Source organism: Stegastes partitus, unplaced genomic scaffold, assembly GCF_000690725.1.
Source record: "Stegastes partitus isolate 25-593 unplaced genomic scaffold, Stegastes_partitus-1.0.2 Scaffold409, whole genome shotgun sequence".
Classification (NCBI taxonomy): domain Eukaryota; kingdom Metazoa; phylum Chordata; class Actinopteri; family Pomacentridae; genus Stegastes; species Stegastes partitus.
The window spans coordinates 6063-31406 of NW_007578140.1; positions in this window are offsets into that span (position 1 = coordinate 6063).

The window sequence follows — 25344 nt, forward strand, 5'->3', positions numbered from 1 at the left end:
CTGTAGCATCGACTTTTCGTCAGACTAATGTATGCAGAGATCCTGTAATGCCGGCTATTTCTGTGTGTTGGTGTTTAAATTGTTGTTGCTGTTGGTAATGGATAAGAGGGTTCACTCCGCTGAATTTTGTTATTGATATCGATTAAATCTTGTGAGCCAACATGAAATTCAATCTTGAAATATTAATGATGTCAATTTTACTGAAACGAAGATAAATATACGGACAAATAATACTTGGAAATTGCTTGAATAAGGTCAAATGCCTTTAAAATCCGACTTCACGGCACTAGTGCATGTTGACGTGAAAAAGTATAAAAAATACATATATCTTGTCATGTCTGTGTTCTAAGTCAGTTCCAAACAAATTTATCCAGAAATACCTCAACAGTCAGATAAAATGAAATATAGTATAAAAAAAATATATATATATATATATATATAAATAAGTCACCATTGCCTACATATTGAAAGTGTATTCAGTGGAGCAGTGAAATACATTAAATGGGTTAGTGACAGATAATTTATAGCAGATGTTTAAATATTTGTTCTCTTTCAACTTTAGTTTGAGATCATACTAAATTTATTTATTGACAGTACTTTTGTGTGGTGTTAGCTAGCATTAGTTTAATGATTATAACCCTTGACCTATCTACAGTTGAAACCAGAAGTTTACATACACTGTATAAAAGGACACATAACCTTTTTTTTTCTCACGATCTGACATTAAATATCACTGAACTTTTCCTGTTTTAGGTCAGGTAGGATTACCAAAATTATTCATAGTTCACCTCATTCCTATTTGCATGTAACTGAAAATTCATTGCTGTATCGTTGACTACAACTGGTGAATTTTACTGAGTAAGAACTGAGTATCAGTGATTTGTATTCAGTCTAATCTCTGTCAAAACAAACAGTATGGGCTGCCACTATAGCTCAACTGGTTGAGCTGGTGACCCAGGTACAGGGTCTGTAGTCCCTGACACGGCGGCCATGGGTTTGAATCCTGCTCATGGCCCTTTGCTGCAAATCCTTCCCCCATTCTTCTCCCCCACTTTCCTGTCTCTCTCTTCACTGTCCTATACAATAAAGTTCACTCAATCAGATATTGAGCCAATTATCTGAATAAAGAATGTCTCCAGCCTATTGGGCAATACCCTGCATCACGTTCCACCATCATATCTAAAAAACAAACATCTAATCTATATCCATATACAGTATGTTTTTTCCCCCACATTTTATAATAACCAGCAGCATTTCGCACACATGTCGGTGTTCGCACGTTTTTCTATTTTTAGCTCAGGAAGGGCAGCACTGCCAGTGAAGCTATCTCGCCATACGCTGGAGCAGGCTCATTTTCTCCAGCATGCTGTCTTCACAAATCATTTTGATGATAAAGAACGATTGGCTTGCTCCTGTAAATCACTAGACAGTCATCAAAGCAGACAAAGGTAGTAGATAAGAACTTGCCTGTTGTGTTCTTTGGACAGCCAAGGTGTAGAGGCATGTCATGCAAATGCAGTTTCTGTTTGCAGTGACGTCCATCGATAATGAGCAATCCATAACGACATGCTGCTGGTTCTAGTTGCAATGAGCCCGCTTGAATTATCTGTTGAAAGTTCAAAAAGCAGAATAATCATAAACAGCAGGAAGTGGCCCATGTTTGAAACAAATCCAGGTACTTTTTAACATGACCATCCTCAATTAGTCATGTTTGAGGTAGATAACATAAAATGAGTCAGAGAAACTGTATCCTGAAGTCAGATTTGCTTTAAAAAGAAAAAAAAAGGCTTTTCCACACATTGTTCATTTATAATACAGTGAACAGATTTGACATAGGTGTTGAAATCTCTCATGCTGTAGCTGAGTGCAGCGTTATCAGGACGTTACACTGAGCGCGTGAGGAGAGGAAGACGCCACGGTGACCAGCGAGGCACAAAGAAGATAAAGACACATCAAAACCTCAGTGTGACTGTGCAGCTCTGGCCTGTCGTCGCCATTGGCCGCACGGTAATTGGTGTGTCTGTTCATCTTTTTCCCCTTTTTCTTTTTCTATGCATGTGTGTGTGTGTGTGCAGGGGTTTGTCTGTGTGGGAGACTAGATCGGTGCTGATGAAATAAAAGCATAGAGCGTCACTCGGAAACTTTTTTTCCCCTCATTAAAGATGGACTGACTGAGATCTGAAGTTACAGACAGACTGAGATCTAGTGAAATAAAACAAATGGTTAACATATATGCTTAAAATGGGAAAAATTCTGCAGTTATAATTGCACTATTTCAAACATGTGGGTTATAGTTACTATTTATTCGATTACAACTAATAGCATGTTAACGGTGTTGACATGAACTCATTCCATGTCGCACAGTGCCACCTACTGTAGCATGCTTGCTATAGCTTTTTGAACCCAATGACTTGCACAAAAAAAAAGAACCAGTCAAAAATCATCATCACTCAGATAAATAAAGACTCCCGCTGCTTGTCTTAGAAGTAACATTGTCAGCTAGTTTTGTCTTGCTTAGAAAAACATTTCACACAGGTTCAGTTTATTTCTAGAGACAGTTGTCTCTCTTTAATAAGTGAAAATGTAATTCCTGAATCTCTGGTTCTTCTGGTTCCAGGAATACCTACTCTGTCAATGAACGAACACTCCAAAAAATTAGGGTGACTCCTTGAAATGTTTGGGAATATTTACCTGGGATGGTGAAATCTCAAGGTTTTAAAAATATATATTTTCAGTGGCTTTCATGCAAATTTTGAGATCCTGTGAAACAATAACAACAGTCATAATTTCACTAATAGCACAAATGCATGATGAGCATTAGATGTACATTTCCAAAGCCTGAACACAAGACATGTTGCTTCGCCTGCATTATCACGTATAACTGAATCCTCTCCACAATGCTTTCCCTTACCTAACATTTATGTTCAGTTGGGTCAATAAGTAATTTTCCCTCTATAAACGACCACAATGGATTTAAAATTCAAAAATTGAGATGTGATTGAAGTGCAGACTCTCAGCTTTGACTCAAGCGGGATATATTTTTTTTGCATAATCCCTTCATTTCAACACACTCAAGTAATTGGACACTGGTGGGTATTTTATGACATATTAAGTAAATAAAAGGTCTGGAGCTGATTCAACAAGTGTTCAGTGTGCATGGGAGCTGTCAATATGCAGTCCAAAGAGTTATCGGTGCAAGTGAATGAGGCCGTCATGAGGCTGAAAAAGCAACAAAGAAGATAGCAGTTGTGGCTAAATCAATGACGTGGTGCATTCTAAAACAGAAACAACGGCACCAGTGAGCCCAACAACACCAAAAGGCCCGGAGGCCCACGAAAGACAAGTACGGCGGAGGATGACACAAATCTTTCCATGGTGACGAAAAGCCTCTTCATCCAGTCAAGTCCTGAACACTCTCGAGGGGGTTTGTGTACAATCAAGATAGAATGTAAATGAACTGAGTTTAGCTCAAGATGCCAAGTACAGGTAACGCTCAGGAAGAGAAAGGCCAGATTAGACTTTGCTAGAAAACACGTAAACAAGCCTTCTTTGGACAGACGAAACCAAGATGAACTTGTAGCAGGAGGATGGTATGAGATGAGTTTGAAGACGGAAAAGAAGAGCTCATGAGTCAAAGCTACCACATCATCTGTCAAACATGGCGGGGGCAGACAGTTCTGGCAAGCTCACGTATGTCTGTTATTGGGCCTGTTTCCTTGGTGTTTATTGACGATGTGACTGCTGATAGAAGCAGCAGGACAAGTTCTGAACTGTGTAGAGCTACTTCATATGTTCTGCTTACATTCAGTTAAATGCTGCAAAACTGATAAGACAGTGCTTCAAGGTACAGATTGATAATAATCTACTTCAAAGGCAATCCAAGAGCTTTTTGAGGCAAAGAAGTGAAATGTTCATTCAGTCACCTGAACTCAATCCAACTGAGCTGTTTTTTTTTACATACTGAAGGCAGAAGGATCCAGAAACAAGCAAGACAGCTGCAGTAAAGTATTTCAATAGAGGAAACTCAGCATCTGGTGATGTCCATGAGTGAAATACTTCATGCTGCCACTGATTGCAAAAGATTTGCATCCAAGCATCAAAATGATTTCTTATTAATAACATCATGTTAGTTTGTCCAATAACCTTTGAGATGTGAAATGCAGAAAATATGTTTTTAAAAAAATGGTTTTAGTTTCTAAATGGTTAGCGCAACATTTCAGTTAAACCCCTTGAATCAAAGCTGAACGTCTACACTTCAATCATTGTTTCATTTTACATTTATTGTAGTGATGAAGCAAAAGTACAAAAATTCCCCAAATCAATCTCCAAATACTCACTGACTCAACTTGAAATCGTCTCTTTGCTTTATCTCCTGTTGTTCAGTATCCAGTGTTGTAATAAAATTGCATATTTTCTCCTCTAGGATACCATTTATTTTATTATTTAAAAAAATTTACATTTTAGGCTTTTCCTCTAAATCTGAACTCTGTTTCTTTCATATTTTTATTTCTATTGATGACACATTCATCCTTTTAATGGCTCACAGACTCTCACTCTCACTGCATTTGCCTGGACATTGTCCATGCCTTGAATCATCACCTGGCAGACTGTGGAGGAGTGATGACAGTTAGTTAGTTAGTCACTCCATGGGCGTTGTCTTGATCTGAGAGTGGGTGCAGCCATGGAAGGTGAAAAGGTGATAATCTGTATTATCTCTGTGGTTGTTTTAGTATTTGTTTGTGCCAAGGGCATCCAAATGCACCTCGGAATATCTTACTGTAGTCATGGGACGATTGATCAGTTCAGAATTTAACTCTTTACGTGCAAATTCAGGCAAGTAAATGTAAAGCTTTACTTTTGATTATGGATTTAAAATTCATTTTGCAACATTTAATGACACAAATCACCGTTACCTGCAATTTCACAGCATTACTTCATGTCTTATACTTTGTTCGATGCTTAATTAAACGTGATCTATTTTGTATGACACTCTAATTTTTGTAAATGGAAAAAAAAATGAACAGAATGTAACTCCTTTTTTCGATTCTGGCAGAAAGATTATCCCTCCTATGGTTGTATTCTGGGCTGCTTGGTGGCTCGGTGTTTAGCACCGTCGTCTCACAGCTAGAAGGTCCCCGGTTCACGTCCCGGTTAGGATCTTTCTGTGTGGAGTTTACATCTTCTCCCCTGTGCAGTGTGGATTGTCTTCGGGTTCTTTGGCTTCCTCCCACAGTCCAAAAATATGTTAATCATTCTAAATTGTCTGTAGGTGTGAATGTGAGTGTGCTTGGTTGTCTGTCTCTAAGTGTAGCCCTGTGATTACCCTGAGTCAGATGGGATGGACTCCAGCCCCCCATGACCCTAGTGAGGATTAAGCGGTGTATAGATAATGGATGGTTTTTCTAGTAACACCTTACATGACGGCGTGTGGTTTTAGTGTACTTTTGTAGCTTGAACAAGGTACCATAAAATACTTAAAATAGTTCCTTCTTATATTTAAATGTCTGTAAGACTATGTGGAACATGGCAGGAAAGAAGCAATGAATCCTATATAACAAATTATTATCAAAATTATATAATACATTCTATATATAGTTAAGTGTTTGTGTAAATACTGGGTAGCAGAGATGAAGGCTGTGCTGTTAGCAACCTTGTCATTAGTGAATAAATAAAGTAAAACAGTCCAGCCTGTTTAACTGTTTACATAGTCTGCTTATTAGATATTTAAAATTACATACATTTGATCCACCTACAGTACATATATGTGTTATTATATTACTTTATCATCTTACAATTCCCCCCTTTACATGACAGTGTAGCTCCCAGCTTCTCTGTATTTTCTCCTGCTGTTCTTCTCTTTCTACTCGTTCACAGTAAGAACACTGGAGTTAACACCGCTCCTTCAAGCATTACTTTTGTTTCCCAGCGCTGTAGCCAAAATATGTTGCTGCCCCGACTTGATAACTCGACCACTTTATTTGCTACACAGTAAATGAGTCATACAAGACACAACGGTTGGTTTGATGAATTTCACCCACTAAGCGATAGTTTTTAGGGAGTAACCACTAACTATGACTAACGCCGTGGGGTGATACCACACAGGTTAACCCTTACCTTGCACAACACCTATTAAAATGACATTAATTTTTTTTTCTCCACTCCCACCTAGCAACTCAACAATAGTTTCAGTCATTCTGGTTTCACCCGTAGAACTCTCACGCACCTCCTCTGTCATCATCAGCCTATATCTTTGCTTGAGCAGTATTTACATTGTTTTTTTACAGTCCCCTTAGATGGGCCTGATCTTTCCCACCTGCACATTTTCATAGATTCTCTGTTGGCTTTACATACTGTAGGTGTAGGATTCCTGTCGTTTTATGGCTTTGACCCACTTTTTGTTCAGAGTTCAAACACAAGTCTGACATTTAATGATGCACTGCCTTCCTTGTAACACGACCAGACAACTGCCTGCCTGCGCAACACTGTCACTAGATGGCACCACAAAATAGCAGACAGTGCCGCACGTCTGAGATGAGTCCCTGCACATATGCAGACTGAACAGAGCTCTGGCTTGTTCTAGCAAATATTTGTGACTATTATATGACTTTCAAGTACAATTCACTTGCCATTATTTTTCAGCAACAGCAGGAAACATGATTCCATTACTAAATTCCAGTGTTTATAGAGTTGCTATAGATATTAGATACAAATATGAGCTGGAAGTTTTGAAGGCGTTGCGAATCAAATAGGAGGTTATTGAAGGTATTCGTAAGAATGTAACAAACCTGTTATATTTCTTAAAGAGCTCTTGGGTGAGATATGTGAATCGTGCAGCTGTGATAAAAACCTGCCACAACAAATTGTTGTCCAGGGTCCAGAGATTGTTAGCAGTATGGACAGGTGGTGTGGTTACACAGTCCGCTGTAGTTGGCAGGAATATGATAAAAAACTGCCACCTTGTGAAGTCTATACCTCAATGGCAGCATTGAATAAAGGAAAATATAATTCATTATTTAATATCGTTTGAATCTATGATGCAAATGAGTTCAATTCTGTAGCGTGGAGAGAGAAAAGGCCCAAGAATGACTTAGAGTGGCGAAGAAGCCATATTACGAACACAAGAGTCTCCTTCACAACATGCCCAAAACTCTACAGTCAAAATCTAATAAAATAAGCCGACTGAAAATTTAACCTCAGATGGCCTGACAAGGTAATCATAAGCATGTGGAAAGTTGGATAAAAGATGTATCTTATGATCAAATTAATGTGGTGATATTGCCCTTCTTACAGAAAGTCATGTTGTAGTGTCACAGTAATCATAACATCAAAATGTCTCAGCTCGTCTGTGTCCATTCAAATTGGTGTCTGCGGTGGCTTATATAGAACATGATTAATGGACTGATGCAGAAATGTTGACTTTTCGTTATCTTTGCTGAACTCAACCTGGCAAACGAGAGATGTTCCACAAAAACTAAAAGAATCAAATATGTGGAATTGCTGATTCTATCATGATTGTCAAAATAAAAAAAAAAGTTTGTTTTCAACTGAAGGCATTCGCGAAATTCTCAAAATGATAGCTCTTACGTAAGACTACATTTATCGAAAGCATGAAAGCATTGTTGTGTTGGAACTTTCGATGAGGGTGTGATCAGGACTTCTGATAAAGCTTTGCTACAAAACTATGTTCGGTCCTTCCTCAGTGAGCACTGTCTTGCTGTACATCTGGTAAGACTCTCTCTGTGATCTTATCAGATGCATGGCACATGCTGGTAGCAATTTCGTGCATCTGTTGTAATCCAAACAGAAAACTCGAAGAACCTGCAGAACCTCTGGATGACTCATCTGAAAACCCACCTGGAAAAACAGGGACCGCTGAAGGTCAGATTGAGAGATAACTCGAATTCATTGTCGAGTTTAATCTAATGTGATCTGTTCTGCCACTTTCAACATGTCAGCCTGTGGCATCGTTTTTGTAATGCTTGGCTCTGTCTTAGCATTGATCTTACGTCTGTGTTGAGATGAGTTAGTTGTTTTACATAATACTAAGTCTGATGATAACACGCTATTTGAAAGGTGTGCACAATCACAAAATGACTAACAAACACAGTCAGCAGCTAACTGGAGAACATATTGATGCATTGAGCAGCTAAAAGGCAAGATATTCTCATTGAGGCTGGAAGTAGCACGGATACTGGATATACATTTCTCAGTTTATGCCAACAAACTTATTGTTCTGCCTCCAGGCGAACAAAGAAAAAAATAAAAAAGGATATCACGCATGTTGTTATTGTTGCTGCTAGAAACTCTTATAAAAGTCACTATACACTACAATACATAACCAGCATCGAATTGCAGACAAATTCAATGACACGGTGAAGCATTTAGTAGCTAAACAGGACTCCTGCATAGCCAGATCATTCTCTAATGCTCACACAGTGCTGTGCAGAATGGTCTGGCTGCACATTATCTGTCGGAGAAAACCATCTCCAGGGTTTCTTTGAACTTATAACAATTAAGCTGCACTGACAATGGTTACACAAACTAGTGACAGGTGAATAGTTCTAACGGAACACGTGCATTCTGGGAGGCAAGAACTGTTGTTAAAATGGACAATTTGCTGAAAAAAAAAAACAGGCAGGGCTTTTTTATTGCACGATCCAAAACAGCATGTAGGCTGCTAGCCCAGTGGTTGTTATTTTTTCCTGTAGTGAAGGGGATTTTGAAGTGGTAACAAATACACAGGGGATGCAGAGTAGAAAGCTGCATGAAATTTACGACCATGGCAAGCATATACCCGCAATCCACATCTGGTGATTTAGGCTGGCTAAATAGCAATATGCTTCCTTCAAGAATTGGTGGAGCCCAAAATAAGAGCAATAATGACTCAGCTTTAAATTCAGTTTTATAGTACTCCATGTGTGCTGGTTGGATAAATAAGTAACGTTTTAACTAACACATTAGTCAGTTTAACTTAATCATATGTCAGTGTGGGTCGAAGAAGGTTGTTAGCAAACCTTCTTTGGGGGGGAAGTGCTCATTTATTCTGCTTGGTTTGTTTCATTCTTAAAGGTAGAGTTTGGTTTCTTAGAAATTATGTCTTATTGAGGTAGTAGTCCATTCAGTTACCATCTGTATATTGGTGTCGCCATGCCTGCAGTTTGAAGAAGCAGACCGGAGTACTCTTAAGCGACAACCAGGTGTGGATGGGGGCCTAAAAATGCCCACCTAAAAAACAACAACAAAAAAAACCTGTATGAGTTTAAATGTACACTATATTTAGAATGTTTTCACCACTTTACCTTGCCGCCAAACAGCCATTTCGGAAAAGGAACTGAGGTGGTTCTATTGCTTTGTTCAAAGTCAACAGACTGTGTTGACAAAAACAGTAATTTTACCTCACAGAGTTGCTGGTTTACCTGCTTCTGTCTGCTTCTGCAAAACTGGAATTCTGCACTGCCGCTAGCACACCGACGAAGGATGAATACCTCATACAATCCCACTTCAAAGAAACCAAACTATCCCTTTAAATATAAACAAAAATGCCCATTTGTCTTCTTGTCCTTGAAATGCATTACAATCACTCAAATCAGATGCGTCATTAGGCCAATCATAGATAAACCCTGCAGGATTCTATTCAGGAGGTTGCTTTTGCCATTAACCTTTTAAAATTGCAAGGGGAAAATATCCAAGTCTGCTTCAAATATGCCTTTGGTAAACAAAGTTTTTCACCAAATGACAGTCTACAGCTACAGCTCAAGAGGCTCCAGCACAATCTGGATGTGCACTGACTAATAATCCGTGTGCATTAGCTGTCTGCATGGCTGATAAGAAGACACAGCAGACGGTCTTGAGTCATGATGAGAATTTACTTGCACACTGTGAGTATCAAATATGTTTTTCTTTCTCAATCCATAATGATAAGTTCAAAGGGAAGTTGTGGAGTTTCAGAGAGGACGGGGGGACCAGCGTGATGGATGGCTCACTGTACCGTATATACAGCTGGAAACCCACTGCTGTTTTTTGTTGTATCCAAGCAACATGGATCAAGAAGACAACCTCAAAGACCTAATTAGTTAAGGATGTCTTTCTTTAAACATTTCCATTAGAGATGAGAGGGAACAAAGACGAAGAGGGCAGTGGAGGGAAATCTCAAGTTTAAGTTCAAGGTGCTGCTTATTCACAAAGTTTAACGTGACAGTGGAATCGTCAGATGTCTTCGGCAACTTGTTTCAGCTCTCTAATTCTGGCTATTTATTTTTTTGCTGTAAAATTGACAAGACACTCGGTTACAGTTGGTTAGAGATACAAGTGGAACCAAATGAAGCCTTTTCAGACCTTTAAGCGTGTTGAGCCTGCAACTGCACACGCAAACACGCACACATTTTTCCTGTGCAGAGCTCGAGGAAGGCCCATGTGGTTCTGTGCCATGGATCTGCGGTTTCCAATACAAATCTCTGGCAGGGAGAGAGGCATTTTCACTTTGGCCTGCTGCTACACAGCATCAGTCACTGTTTCATAACAACATGCTTCACTTGTTTTCTCAACATTACCCAACAACACTGAAACTAGGACCTAAGGCGAGACATATCTAACTCACAATCTGTGTGATGTAAATCCATTACAAACACTGCGGGAACAGTTATTTAATTGAACCGATTGAATTTACAATGCTAATTGTTCGACATTTCGGAGTTTCCAAGAGAAACTCCTTTTATCACAGAACATCTGCCTTGGCTTCAGACCGTATACATTCACCTCAAAAGATGAGGTGCTACAGCCACTGACACCCACTTCATGATATCATGTAAAGTGTGTGTGGATGTGGATATGCTTGTGTGTGTGTGTGTGCTAGTGTTGCTGTTGGAGGGGATCCAGGCTTGCAGATGGCCCTGGTTTGTGTTTGCACTGAACGGCTGCAAGCCTCTCGCCTCCCTAGTGACCATGACAAACCATATACACACACACATGCGCACACACACAAGACCAATGAGTTTTTCAAGGGTCTGGACTGAAAACGCTCCTAAATCTTCTAAAGTATCTGTAAATGTGCTGCTCTGATGCTGCAGATTATTGTTTTGCAGACTCGAGGTAATCTTCTAGATGATTTACGCGATAAGACGTCAGCTTCAATGGTTTTTTCATACTTTCTGTGTTCATACTACGTAGTCAGTGCAGGTGCTATGTTGGTAAATAGTTTATCTTGACAGTGATGTTCTGCATTTAGGAAAGCCCACAGCGTCATGCTAGTTGTGACGCCTTTTAAGGTGGGTCCTGGACTACGTATAATGACAGTGTTCTGTTTCTATGTGTAGTTTGAATAGAAGCTAACAGGTAGAAGTAGGTACAGGAAGTGTACCTGCTTTCACCTGTACACACACCCTGGCCGGCAGCCACTACTATAGCAACAACAACAACAACACAGCAGGAAAGCCTTTTGGACTTCCTGGGAGATCCTCTGGTATGCACTCTCAATGTTTGTCGACTCAGGAATGTTGCCTGGGCGACCGGAGGCCATGAAGAGGGAAACCCCTTATCTGCTGACGTTGTCGTTCCACTTGTTGTCACAGTTCAAAGGCCGCTCAGGTACGAGCGGAAAAAAAAAAAAAAAAGACACACAGACGCACACCTTGAAGGTTGGTCTATATACAGTATGTGTGTCACCATGGAGATAGTGTTTGGGTGTAGCGTACGCTCCACAGGGCATGAATGGCTGCAAAGCAGAGACAGAGAAAAGAGAACAAGGGCGTCCCTTGGCTTTGAGTCAGAACTGGTAGACTTACACTTTCAGGCAGGAACTCCAAAGAAGTAGATTCATGAATGAGCTGCAAGCCATTGGCTTGTTTATGTTTGTGAAGGGCAGGGAGGGTTGGATTTTCAAACCTCCCTCAGAATGTGATTGCAACACTGTTTTTCTCAGTGTTGTAAGCGTTGTTTAGTGCATCTCATAAAGTTTCAAAATGGTGATCTGATGTATGATACAGAGAAACAAATCACTGCCTTTATAGGTTAACAAGAAGAGCATCTCATAACGTATCGTTTTGTAAGTTTCCTCTGCCTTCTGCCTGTTTATACAAAGTCATATGAATGTAGATACACAGCAAAATCAACACATATTCTTTATAGATGGTATACGTTGCATGGTATCCTGGCAGTAAAACCACACATTTGATATTAAAGGCCGTATTTCATACTGCAGAGAACAGAAGGTGCTGACAGAAATCACGGCTTGATATCAAAATACATGAGATGTCTTTATTCACACATGCCAGCTGACACAACCTGCACAGATGGTGCGGACCATGTCAGCGCTCTGATGGTTTGACTTCAGCCCGTTCATGTAAAAAGGAAACCACAAGTGTCTCTGTCCTCAGTTGCCCGTTTGTGCTCGTGGATCACACGTTGAAAGGTTTTTCTTCCCGCAGTGAGCCAGACTAACAATCTTGATCAGCTGTTGGGAATTCTCAAAAATATGTTTTTTTTCTCCATCTGAGAAATTTACTCACATCTATCATCCATGACGGGAATGTCCAGACAGGAATGCAACCAAAGCCACATTTTTGATTTGAGGATAAAGCAGCTAAGAGTCATTCTTGCAGATCAGCAACCAAACTGTCTGTGCTTCAGCACTATGATTCACACACGTAACCAAACCCAAAACAATGTTTTTCGTTGGGAAAACGTCTTTTCTGCCGTGAGTGAAATCTCTATTTCTGCCCAGAGAAATGAGTTTTAAAAGACTCATCTGTTCTCCATTGTCTTGTAAAAAAAAATAATAATACAAAAATGTAATGCTTGTGTTTCACTCTGTAACATCATCTTACCTCCTCCTACGTGCCAAATGGAGCATTAGACAGGCATCATACACCATTAAAGATCCCTGTTCCTGCCAGGATTAATAATTCAATGCTCTGTTCTCAAACTGAATCAAATCTTAGATGAACTGGACTCAGTCAAACTCTGTGAGTGAACTTAAATCAGTCTTTTTCGACTAAAAGTGGACAGAGGATGAGAGGTACTTGCACTTGCTGTTTGGCCACAAATGCTGAGTTCCATTTCCATGATCAAAAAGTGCATCGAAAATGAATTCCTGCAGACTGAAAACTTGCCTCGTGTTTACTGTGTTGTTACAACAGAAGGCTGAATAGTTTGATGTGGGCTCGCTATTGTGTCATGTTTCTTAGAGCTCTGCTGAACACGTCTTAGTTAAAGCCCTGCAGAACTGCAGCCCAAACCAGGCAGAGCAGCGGATTAACACAGCTGCAGGGGTGAGACATTTTGCAGTGTTTGTATGAGTCATCCGGCTCTGAACATAAATTTTCTGGGTTTTCACTGATGTGAACTTTGATTTGCATGCAGCAGTTGTCTTTGTTGATTCATTTTTTGCTTTTTCAGTTGGATACCGCTTATTTTTTCCTTAAAACGAACATGCTGATGTTTTCTTTACTGTTTCCCCGAAGGCATGTCTACGCATTAACCTGAATCATTAGTGATGATAACCCGAAGCTAAGCTAAACCATTGATCAATATTACACCATGTCTTCCTATGGAGTCCTCAGGAAGATACCCTGTTGGACAGCCAAATACATCAAGTGACCTTTCCTTTGATAAACAACATTTAAGGATGCCGAGGCACTTAATCAATTTGGATAATGTTAATATATGCGTTGAAATATTGATAGGGATGATCTACCTCCTATGAGGAGAGGCTCGTTAAAAAACATAATCCCCTGAGCATCCAGCCAGCAGAAAAAGATCAGATGGGGGTGTTTATGCTGAGGTTGACCTGCTGAATTAAAGATCAACAAAAATCAAATTTACCCTTAAATGAGCATCAATGATTTATCGGCCTACCTAAGTCCTATATTCAAAAACAAATATTTGCTTAATATATTTATTTCACAACAGACACTATCATCTCTCAGACGTGTGGGCATTTGACAATTATAACTTTGAAAGAAAAGTGCATTTTCTACCATCCCTTTAACAATAATTATATAATTATTAAGATTTAATAATTAATGACTCACTATGTATTCGTTACACGGCTTTTCTACAGCTGACAAAACCTGGATTATGGGGATCATTTTAGTGCCGTAACAGGTTTGGGGAATGAACAAATAGCAGACAGAATGAAAAGTTTTTTCTCCCTGGATACTAAACACTGTTTCTGGTGCTTGTGTAGCTGAGGAAAGCCCTGCCTGCAGTGCAACAAGAATAGCAAGATGTGCTATAAAAGACGTCCTTTACGTTGCAATTAATTGCGAGGGAGCTCCGTCTAAAACTGGTCTAGCTGGTTCCTCAAAGCGGCGATGGACAATGAAACCTGGGAACACGAGAATCCACGCCCTTGCATGCAGCCGTTGTGACTAGAAAGACACATAAAGTAGCACATGCGTAATTCCACATGCGTTGTGTGCGTGTGTGTGTGTGTGCGGTTGCAAGATGTGCAATATTTTCCATGATGACAGCGAGGGAATCCTGTGGTGCAACTATGAGGATCAACCTTTGCTCTACTGTTTATCTCTGTGAACCAGAAGAGTCTTAAGGCCAATTATGAGGCCATGAACAGGACTTACGAAGGTGTTTCCCAAGATAGCGAACTACACCTTTAAAACAATGCTCCACGGATTTATTAATAAACGTGTGGGAATTTAAAGAGACAGATAATAAAGATGATCAAAACTGAAGCAGCAGAGGCCAAGATATCTTGACTTGAGGTCCCTTTCAGACATGAGATACGTAGCATCGGTGGCTTCGTCCAGACACACCCACCACAGTGACAGACTGCTCCTGTCTTCACGTCGGGGATTATCTGTAATTATAAGTAATTAATGAAGTAACTGGCGCTGCTGTTCTGTTGCTTAACATGCCCAAATGTATGCAACTCTCCTGCTTTGAAGATGCTGATATGAATCCTGCAGCTGTTTGATGCTGCGGGTTTTTTGAGAATCTCAGGGGGAAGAACTTCTACAAACTGAACTGCAGCTCCTGTTCACATTTTGTCAAAACCCAGATTTTATGTCTCATTGATGTGACCTGCTGCAGACTCTGTCATCATAGTTTTACTTTCACAGACTTTTCAGTTTACAATAGATGTGAAATTGTAGATGTGAAAGTGAGTAAGAAAGGTGTCTTTTTTGCTATGTGATGTCTTTTTTTAAGCCAATATTGGTGCTGAGATTTAGACAAAAAAATCCCACTTTAAACACCTTGAAGAGCCTATCCGATGATGCGACTGCACGCAGTTCAGAGTTGTACTACGCAAAATGTAAACCTTCCAAGATCCGACCCGGTGAGACTGCTGTCGTACCTTTTACAGAAAATTTCCTGTCTGAATGGAACCGGCACGTTCAGTTGCCATTAGATTAATGTCAAAGAGTTCATGTCTGAAAAGGGCTTAACGTGGATCAAGCTCTAAAAGCATGAGATCCTACACTTCCCACAATGCAACTTGATGACATTTTTTTGTTAATCCTTTTCTGTGTGTCACCCACCTTCAACTCACAGTTTGTAAGCTTGCAGTTATAATACAATCGCAATGAATTTCCACAGACTTAACAAAAGATTAATCATCTGTTTTTCTCAGGTTGGGTTGTACTCCTCCTGACAAAGGAATTGACTTTGACATGTAAAATGTTGGATTGCCCCTTTAATAAAGTCCTCCTTAAACATCAGCTTCACACACCTTGACCTAACTTTGCCTCTTTAATGAACCCACTCATGTTCTCTTTCCATACTTCTAGTGTTACATGACTAATCTAACATTATGGCGGATACCCTGCTGGCCTCAGGTCACAGATGGCTGACAATTACAGCTCCCATTGTGATTCCTACACTTTTCGTACAGTATCGCCCCCCTGGCCTTGTCCTTTCCATCTCAGCTTCCCAGCCGCCTTCTGCCCCCTTAATCAAAGCAGAATAAGATTTAGAGAGGAGGTAAACACTCTGGTTTTATGATTGGGCCCCTTCTTACAGCGTGGCCTGTATAATTGAAAAGCCCTCTGTGACTATTTTAAGACACTAGTGGGAACAGACTCCCATGTGTGCGCTATGGCTGGGAATGGGGCTCTCGCTTTCTCTCTTGCATTTGCTGATTGCTAAACGGCCACGGCGTCTTTGGCTTGTTCTCTTCTATGATTACGATATTGTATTGAATACACAGAAAGTCAAACAAAAGCTCAAAAACAGTATCTCCCGCGTCACCGAGGCTGTGATCTGTCGCTTGTTTTTGACGAAAATAAGAACGGGGACTTTCACAATCAAGAGGAGAAAAGAAGCACGGTCACAACTGGCTGTGTGTTTTTCGAACAGGTTTTACTCAGACCATCTGTTCTTCACACCACCGCTCTGCAAACCCCGACCACCGACATCCCGCAAACCAAAATTAACGCTGTTTCACTGTGAGTAAAAAGTTTAAACAAACAGAAATATCAGCAGTCAGCGTCTGCTCTGGCCCTGAGTCGGCCATAATAGACTCTTTGTTCGGCATGAAATTATAAACTCTTATTTTGGACCTTGCTAGAATGTGTCAACTGGAGCCTTGTGCGTCATGATGACAATGCTTCCTAAAATGTAAAGTTAGAAACTCTATAAAGACCAAGGACGAATCAGGGACACACTGTCGAATAAAGACAGCAAAGACTTCACAGCAAAATGAACGAGTAAGCGAGGACAAGCTTTTACAAAACTCATTACATTGTCAAATGATTCTTCGACAAGGTAAAGCGAAGAAGTCTAACCGCACACAGTGACAGATTTATGGCCTGACGTGTCTTCAAGCCATTAGGTAATGAAGGTGGGGAAGTCACATTCTCAATGCAACATGAGTTAAAGTGTTGAGATACGCCGTATATTTTACAACTCAAAAAACAGGTCTGAGACTTTTGTCTGTCACACAGAGAAGAACCACAGCTATCCAAAAATGTAACCTTCTCTTGCTTTCTTCATATTAAGCAAAAGTCTATAGCCATATTAACATCTCTGCAAGCAGGCACAGCAATGCTTTGTGCTAAATGCTAATACTAGTATACTCACAGGTATAATGATTATCATCCTCATCGTCTTAGTTTAGCGTGGTAGCAAATGCTAATTGGAACAAAACACACAGAAATGGATGGAAACATAGGAATGGGAGTTTTTCTGGAATTTGGTTAGTAAATTTGGTAAAAAAAACAAATTGACTTAGAATGTTAAAGTCTTCACCACAATCCATCCTGAGGTGAATTTTTGGGGATTTTTTTCACAAAATCTGAATAATTTAAACTCACTGCTTTCACTGGCATGGCGCCTAATTAACTGGGATTCATCTTCTGGGGATCATGACCGTGTGTACAACACCTCATGACAATCGATCTGCTAGAAGTTCAGATATTTCACAGGATAAGTAAAAATGAAAGACCTTTAGGTGGCACTGCAGAAAACAGAATGACCAAAGAGAATAACTTGTCATCCTCTTGGGACCATGAATGTCTGTAACAAGTTTCATCATAATCCATCCACGGATTATTGAGCTATTTCAGTCTGTTGGACCAGCCGACTAGCTGACTGGCATTCTGACATGACTTCTGTAAAATCCACAACAAGTCCCAGATTGTATTAAAAGAAGATGTCAAGAGTCTTTTCTGAACTACATTTGGAATACTGGCTCTTATTTACAACTAAAGAATTAATTTATATACTGTAGACCAAAAAAAGGGAGAAACAAATCCATATATCTTTACTCCAGAATGCAAAGTCACATGCAAAAAAAACGCTCCATGAGTCTTGTGGTAAAAAGATATTTATATATAGAAATATTGCCTCGTAAAGCCATTTAAATAACACGAAGGCAAGGTCCCCCAACTCCAACAAATAGCCCCATTACCACATGAAAGTCATGCTCTGCCCTAGTTCACTTTACCATTATAGCGTAACATGCATTAAGCAGTTTCTTTACTGGGAGCAGCTATTCAGACAGAAGCTCTATTTATCATGTGTTTTGTTTGATAAGCCTGATGATCATGAAAAACCTGAACAGCAGTAAATCTGAAAGTGCCCAAATGTGACGTTATTTAGTGAAAGGAACATCACATAAACGTGTAGCAAGTGGAAGAAACTGTTCTATTACCAATATTATTCTACTAGTAAGTGTAAATAAGACTTTGATTCCAGGAACCTGTACTTATGAGCTTCATCTAATACTCTAATGCAACACAGGGCTGAGAATACACAGGTTTCATTACAGCCTATCGCAACAGATGAATTCCTGTGGTGATGTAACATTAGGGCTCAGTCGCACCAGCAATTATGACATTTCGGCAAGCTTATTTTCTTTCTCGACAAGAGTTGCTAAAGAAGATTGGTACTGCTCACATGTGTGTGCGTTGTGTCGTGTTCATCTTACACTTGAGTGTGACCTGTGAATAGCATTAACAACTAAGCTTTATTTATAAGTTAAACTGTGTGATTTTTCTGGAAGCTCCAACATATCTGACCTGGCACTTCAAAATACAGAAATTTGTGAGAACCATCCCTAAGGTGAGCCAGAGATTCTGGTTCAAGATAATCAACTTTCATGTTTGCTTTACAGTCAGCTTACAACGTGTGGCCACATCTACAAGTATCTTGAGGTGTTCGATCATGTGAACATACGAGGTGTCTCAGAAAAGCTTCAGGACTGGTGTCACAAATGATATATTTCAGGTTTTCCCCTTCCAAGTAATCCTCCTGGAGTCTAACGCACTTTCCCAGCCTTCTCTGCCACTCCGCCATGCACTCCTGGAAGGATTCTTCTGGGATCCTCCACAGCTCCATCATCACAGCCATCTTGATGTCGTCCTCGTCTTCAAAACGGGTCCCCTTGATGACCCCCTTGAGCTTGAGGAAGAGGAAAAAATCCCACGGAGCCAGGTGGGGTGAGTAGGGAGGTTGCTCCAGCACAGCGATGTTCTTCTCAGCCAGGAACTGTGGGATGCTCAGGGCATTGTGAGCAGGCGCGTTGTCATGGTGAAGCAGCCACGACTTGTCCTGCCACAACTGTCGCCTCTTCTCGCGCACTGAACAAAGCAAACCCCGCAGGATCTCTTAGTAGACGGGCTGGTTGATGGTCTGAAGGGGAATACTTGTAGTTTGTAGTTTGGGTTTGAAATATATCTTTTGTGACACCAGTCCTGGAACTTTTCTGACACACCACATATGAACATCTTTCATCTCCACCAACCATCTAATATGTTGTGAACATAGCATTCGTTGAGACAGAGTAAAAGTAGCAACAAGACTGGATTCAGGGGGAAACTGTTCCTCTATCCAAGCCCGCTAATGAAACTGATGCATCTCATTTCTTTAGCAGACACACAAGCAGGAATGCATTTCTTAGCTTAGACTTTAGGTAGTCCATACACTACACCATACAGTATATTACCATTGCAAAGTGCTAAATTACCAAACGATTGGCTCCATCTCCACATGCACGGATGAAAGTGTTGCTGATCTTTTCATCTAACGCTTGATGAGAAGGTGAATAAGTGCAGTTCCCAAAATGTCAAAGTATTCCTTTAATTGTCTGCCATATTCTGTTGAAACAGTGAAAGCCTGCTAACTGTCAGCCCTCGGTGTCACCTCGGCGCTAATGAGACTATATTCGGTCACAGCATCTCATCAAAACGAATCCAGTGTTTCAAATAAATAAATAAAACAGGAACAAACAGCAGCATGAATGTGCCAGTGAGAGCCGTGCAAAGGAGCTCTGCAATGAGACACAGCAAGCGTGTTTCCAGATTTCAAAGTTAGCCACAATCATTACATTTGATTCCAGAAAAAGATCAAAGGGAGCAGAAGGGAACCCGCACACTGCAGACACGAGGAAAAGCTCCTCACCAGAGCTCTACAAAAATAGATGCTTTTACATTTCAACCGTGATAAAAAAAATCAGTGCACATTTCCATCAGGGGATCTACCACAGTGCACTGTATTATATGTATTTAAAAAGACAGAGCGAAAGACATTTTGCCACATTTGCTACATGCAGTAAAAGACAAACAAAATTAGAGAATGACTTGTTTTATGAGTGTCCGCTGTGGCACCAACCAGCATCGCCACACTGTCTCTGCACTATAAAACTCGGTGGCAGTAAGTTACTTGACAGAGAAGCGGGTCTCAGTCATTGTTACAAACATGGAGACGCTGAATTTCCAAAGATGGTAAAACAATGTTTATGTAGCAGCTAATCCAAATGAGAACCTGAGCACCTGGATGGCCTATATATATGTCGGCCAATTAATCAAAAGGGACTTTTCTCCTCATGTGTACCTTTGTGTATTGTGGAATAAAATGTTGTTTTTTTTTACTACTGCTTTTAACTTTCAACTCCCGTCTTCCACTTTAAAGGCAAGCGCACTTTACGACTGTAACAAAAACACTTTGTGGGAAATCTTTAAAAGAACCAGTAATTTTTCCGTTAGAGAGCCAAGATTGTAAATGACGGGGTTGAATTCCAGTTTCCAGATACAGGTAGGGCATGTTGTTGTTGCCGAAAGAATAGTTTATATAATAGTCCATTCTTTGGAAATATGCTTGTTGGCTTTTTTGTTGTTTTAGTAATGATTTATATGCAAAAAAAACACATGCTTGTGTATTTACGTCATTAATATGTTTAATATGTATGAGTAACTTTTCATTGTTCCAAACTAAAGGGGATAAGTAGCCCTCAATCTCCTTCCGTTACACCCCTGTTATGTAAAGCCTGTTAGATTAAAGAGGTACAGTGTAGCTGAGGCGAATGATAAAAGTGCTATTAGACTAACGTTACACACATGTGTAGTCATTTGGGGCTTCCCTGCTTCACCTTGTTGATCCCCACAACTTTGAAGCACGGCTCAGAAGGCAGCGGCAACCGGAAGCTCCCATGCTCTACAAAAGTCGGAAAAAAAATGTAAATTATGCGTTGCAGATCTAACATGGGTGAAGAACTCAACTCAACTTTATGTATAAAGCACTTTAACACAACAAAAGTCGAAACAAAGTGCTGAAATGACAAATGATACAGTAACAAATAGATAATTTCTGGCCTCAAATTTGTACAAAAACAGATTTTTGATATCTAATGTGAAATAAGTGAACGTTTATGTAGCCTACTTTACACCACAAAAGACTATCTGTCCTACTAAGTCCCTTTTAACTAACAAACTGACAAGAGTCTGGCACATAATTCCCTGTAAAATGGCAAATTTGGTCTTTTAGACTTCAGATTTTGTTAGGATTAAATAAATGCTAAACAAAAATACAGTGCTGTTTTAAGTAGTGAGCTGTATAACCGCTGACTGGCGACCAGTATGATGTTTCACGTCTCAACCAAACAATGCTAGCTTCTAGTTTTTATACTAAGTCTGGGGTCACAATCTCGACATCTGGATCTGCTGGTGTCAGATTTGTCATATTATAAGGTTCGAGAGAGTCTGTGCGAACCCTTTGCGTTCACAAGCAGAGCAAATGTTATGTCTATTTCTTATATTTATATTTATATGTACATTTTTTAAAAATCCTTTTCCTGTCTCGTATGTGTGTACCTCTGTTGAATGCTGCTGTCAACAATGTGAATTTCTCCACTGTGAGATAAATAAAGGCATATCTTATCTTATATCTTATCTTATCTTATCTTATGTTTGCGTGGTCACTACACTATAACGACAAAGTGCGCAGGTTTGACAGTTTTGTACATGTGCAGAATATGTAGATACAATCTGTTGCGCATGTTTGGAATAATGTCAGTAGCATAAGGCTAATGTTCTACTTTCTATGTGTGTTTGTACACAAGGGTCTGCTAGAAACCATATGACATAAGTTTCATCATCTTAACAAGATTGCAAGAGTCCATGCAGACCTCTTTGCAGAATATATGTCCACACTGTGACTACGTTTCAAGGGCGATGCCGTGCTTGTTGACCTTCTGCACACGTATGTAACAGCTTCACGTCTGTCCGCAGCTGTCCATATGTGTGTCTGCGAAATAAATCCAATCAAGGCTTTACGTAAGCGAACTGCTTCTTCATCCAGCTCCACATTTACCAAACCAGTGTAGACGTGGTTTCAATCGTCTCACCTCTGCCGCAAAAGAGGGAAAAAAGCTTTTTCCCCCCAAAAGGTTAAGCTATCCCTTTAAGCCGTGCTGCTTAAGATGGGTGCATAAACAAATGCCGCATGCATTCTCAGACACAAACACACTCCAAGAATTACTGTTGAATAGAGTGCCATGGTCCTTAAATTCTGTATTGGCTCTTCATTATAGTTAACTTAAATTAACAGCCACTTCAATAACAATAAAGCAACAGTAGGCAAGCTAATGAAACACTGAGCTGTTTCCAGCGTGCAAGTCTGACCCAGACTTCACTCACACCCACCAGCATACTTTCCCCTTACATCAGCAAACAAGAAAACGGCAAAGCTTTTTTTATTATTCATAAAACAAGATAATATAAGCTGTCACTGGCACTGCAGACAATATTGAGGAGGGTTTTTTTTTTCCAACTGTGCATTAGGCTCTCATAAAAGCCCCACTTTTTATTCAATGCAGCATGTCTAGACTATATTTTTATTATCATTATTGCCAGTAGCTAATTAGGATTTTATTGTGCAAGTCAATTGGGGTTTTGGTCTGCCTTTGTTTTTCGAAGTTTTTGTCATTCCTTGTGTCTCTGGGGGAATGCCAGTCAACCAGTTAGTCAGCCACCCACTCAGATTCAGAGCTGATGCAGGAACCACAATCAACCAGGAACCGTCTGCATGTCTACCCGAGCATCATAGTGAAACTTGAATAAAAGGAGTTGTGCTGTCTGTCTGACGCACCGAGACACAACTCTGATCAAGCTGCTGATGTCTTCAAGCCGATGTGACAATAATGCAGTGAAAATGTGACACCTCGTTGTCATAGCTGTATTGTCAAATTTCCAGCAGTGAACCATTAATCAGGTCCTCAAAAACTTCTCTGATAACATCAGCGGTGTAAATGTTAGATTTCTGAAGATATATATGATTTTCCAAGGCACCCGCAGCCCATTGTTGATACAGCCAAGACAGGTTGCCAGTCTATTTCTGGGCCAAAATCTGCGTCCCATTCATTGCAGTTGTTCATATGAATGGGACCTGGATAGAGTCAGTTTAATCATGTTTGAAAAGGTTATTACTTGAGGGACAATGACTGCTTGAACTGGCTATTTTGACCACCTTCACGAACATCTGACATTCTCTGTAACATTCACTTACCAGTATTCATGACAAACTTTTGTCTCACAGTTCTTTATGTTCTCTTCAGTTGGTCCAGTTTTACTTATTATTAAATGCCTCCAAGTTCACTCGAAGCCTTCACCATCACCATCGGTCCATTTACTGCGTTTGGAAACAACATACAGTATTTAGGGTCACTGTGGACTAAACCATTAACACCAAGAAATAGTCCGCCACACTATTTATTCGTTATTGCTCCCTCCCTGCCTATTTTGCTCCAGACTGAAATATCTCAACAGCTGCTGGAGTGATTGCCAAGAAACTTTGCATCATTCATGTTCCCCAGAGGATGAAGTCTTCTGGCTGTGGTGATCTGACTTTTCCTCCATGGCCACCCTGAAGTTAATATTTGTGGTTTTGAGAGAAATGTAAAGCCACTGGGTGGATCGAAAATGTGGTATAGATGATCATTAAATCTCAAGTTCAAATCTAACAGCTTTGGTGACCTTTGACTTTTGATCTAGTGCCATCATCAGGTCAAAATATCAATTTGACCTTCTAGTAAAATCAATTGGTAAAACAAAGTAAAATAAATCTAAAATACCAAATAATAATAATAAGAAAAGACAGCATGCAACAGCAATTTATATAGAAACTAAAAAATAAAAAGGAAAACTATAAGATTAAGACCAGCCAGAGAACATTTAATTCAAAGAAGAAGGCTTCCTGATCCACTATACTTTGGTTTAACAGCAAATACATGCAAAACGAATGATTTCCAATTAGCCTCAGTTGCACTTTTTCTATACTTCTAAACAGTAAATGTCAGGCTAACAGGCTAAGCTAAGTTATACATAAGAAGGTAGCCCACAGCATGTTGGCTTTACCATTTCTGAAACTGAGTAACACAGTCCTGCAGCTATTAGAACGGTTTCCTGAACCACTTATCTGATTTTTTTCTGTTATTTCGGCCGCTTTTAACCTGACTGACAAATCTTTTCAGTACAATTAACCTGCCTTGCCCTCAGTCCTGGTAGCTGCTTTTCCCTACGTGATTCACTCGACGTCTGCGGATAATTAAAAGCAGCTAATGGTTTTCTTCATGTATATTTTTAATGCTCCCTCTCTAGTGATGGATGAGCCCGTTTTCTTCCCAGCAATGTTCAATTTAAGGTATTTAGTGCGATTTACAGATATGAGGTGGCTGTTGCCCAATGTAGGCTTACAAAATGCTCGACTATAAACTTCTACTTATGCGTAAATAAAGTGCACAATAAAGCAGAAAGGCTTCTTCTACTAATATGAGCTAAAATTTACCTGAAATCTTCTTAAGAAAACAGTGAAATGCAGCTAATTTCTGTGAGAAATAAATGCATTCACTCGCTTTCAGTGTGCAGGTGAGGCTGACTTGTGATTGGCACATAGTCGGGGGTTGAGGAGGGAAAAACGCTGCAGGATGGAGGAAGCTGTGGAGAAAATAAGAGTGAGAGTAACACAAATACAAAGAAAAAGAGGGAAAACTGAAACTGAAAGCAGCCCACAAGCTATATATAGGGCAGATGTGGTGCTGGTGAAGCTCCTTATAATAGAGGTGGTGGTTGGTGTCAGGTTACCCTCTTTCCCCTCTCTCTCTCTCTCTCTCTCTCTCTCTCTGTCCCTGGCTGCTTCGGCCATGGCTCCGAGCTCGTTATTTACCCCCTCAAACCTCACATTTACAGCGCAATTACCCCTGAGGACGTCAGCGACTTGCTCTCCACTCCACAGCTGTCGGTGGAGGTGTCCAAGAACGGAGGAGGGGGAGGAGGAGGAGGCAGGGAGGCAGGACAGGAGATGTTACCCTGCACATGCTTTCTTGAAATTTGCCACAGAGCGACTGTCAGCGTTGCGTCGAGCCTGTTCGTAGGGCCGATGACTGAAAGGTAAACAACAGGTGTCACATATGGGATGCCTCGGGGGGATAATCTAAGAAGGGATTAGCTAAAATAGCGTACAGTAGATTGGGTGACACAACAAGAAACTTGAAGCATTGTTTGAGAAAGCACTAATGCCTTGCTGGCCCTCTGGCACACACACACACACACACACACACACACACACACACACACACACACACACACACACACACACTGGCTGTTTAGGGTGCTTTTA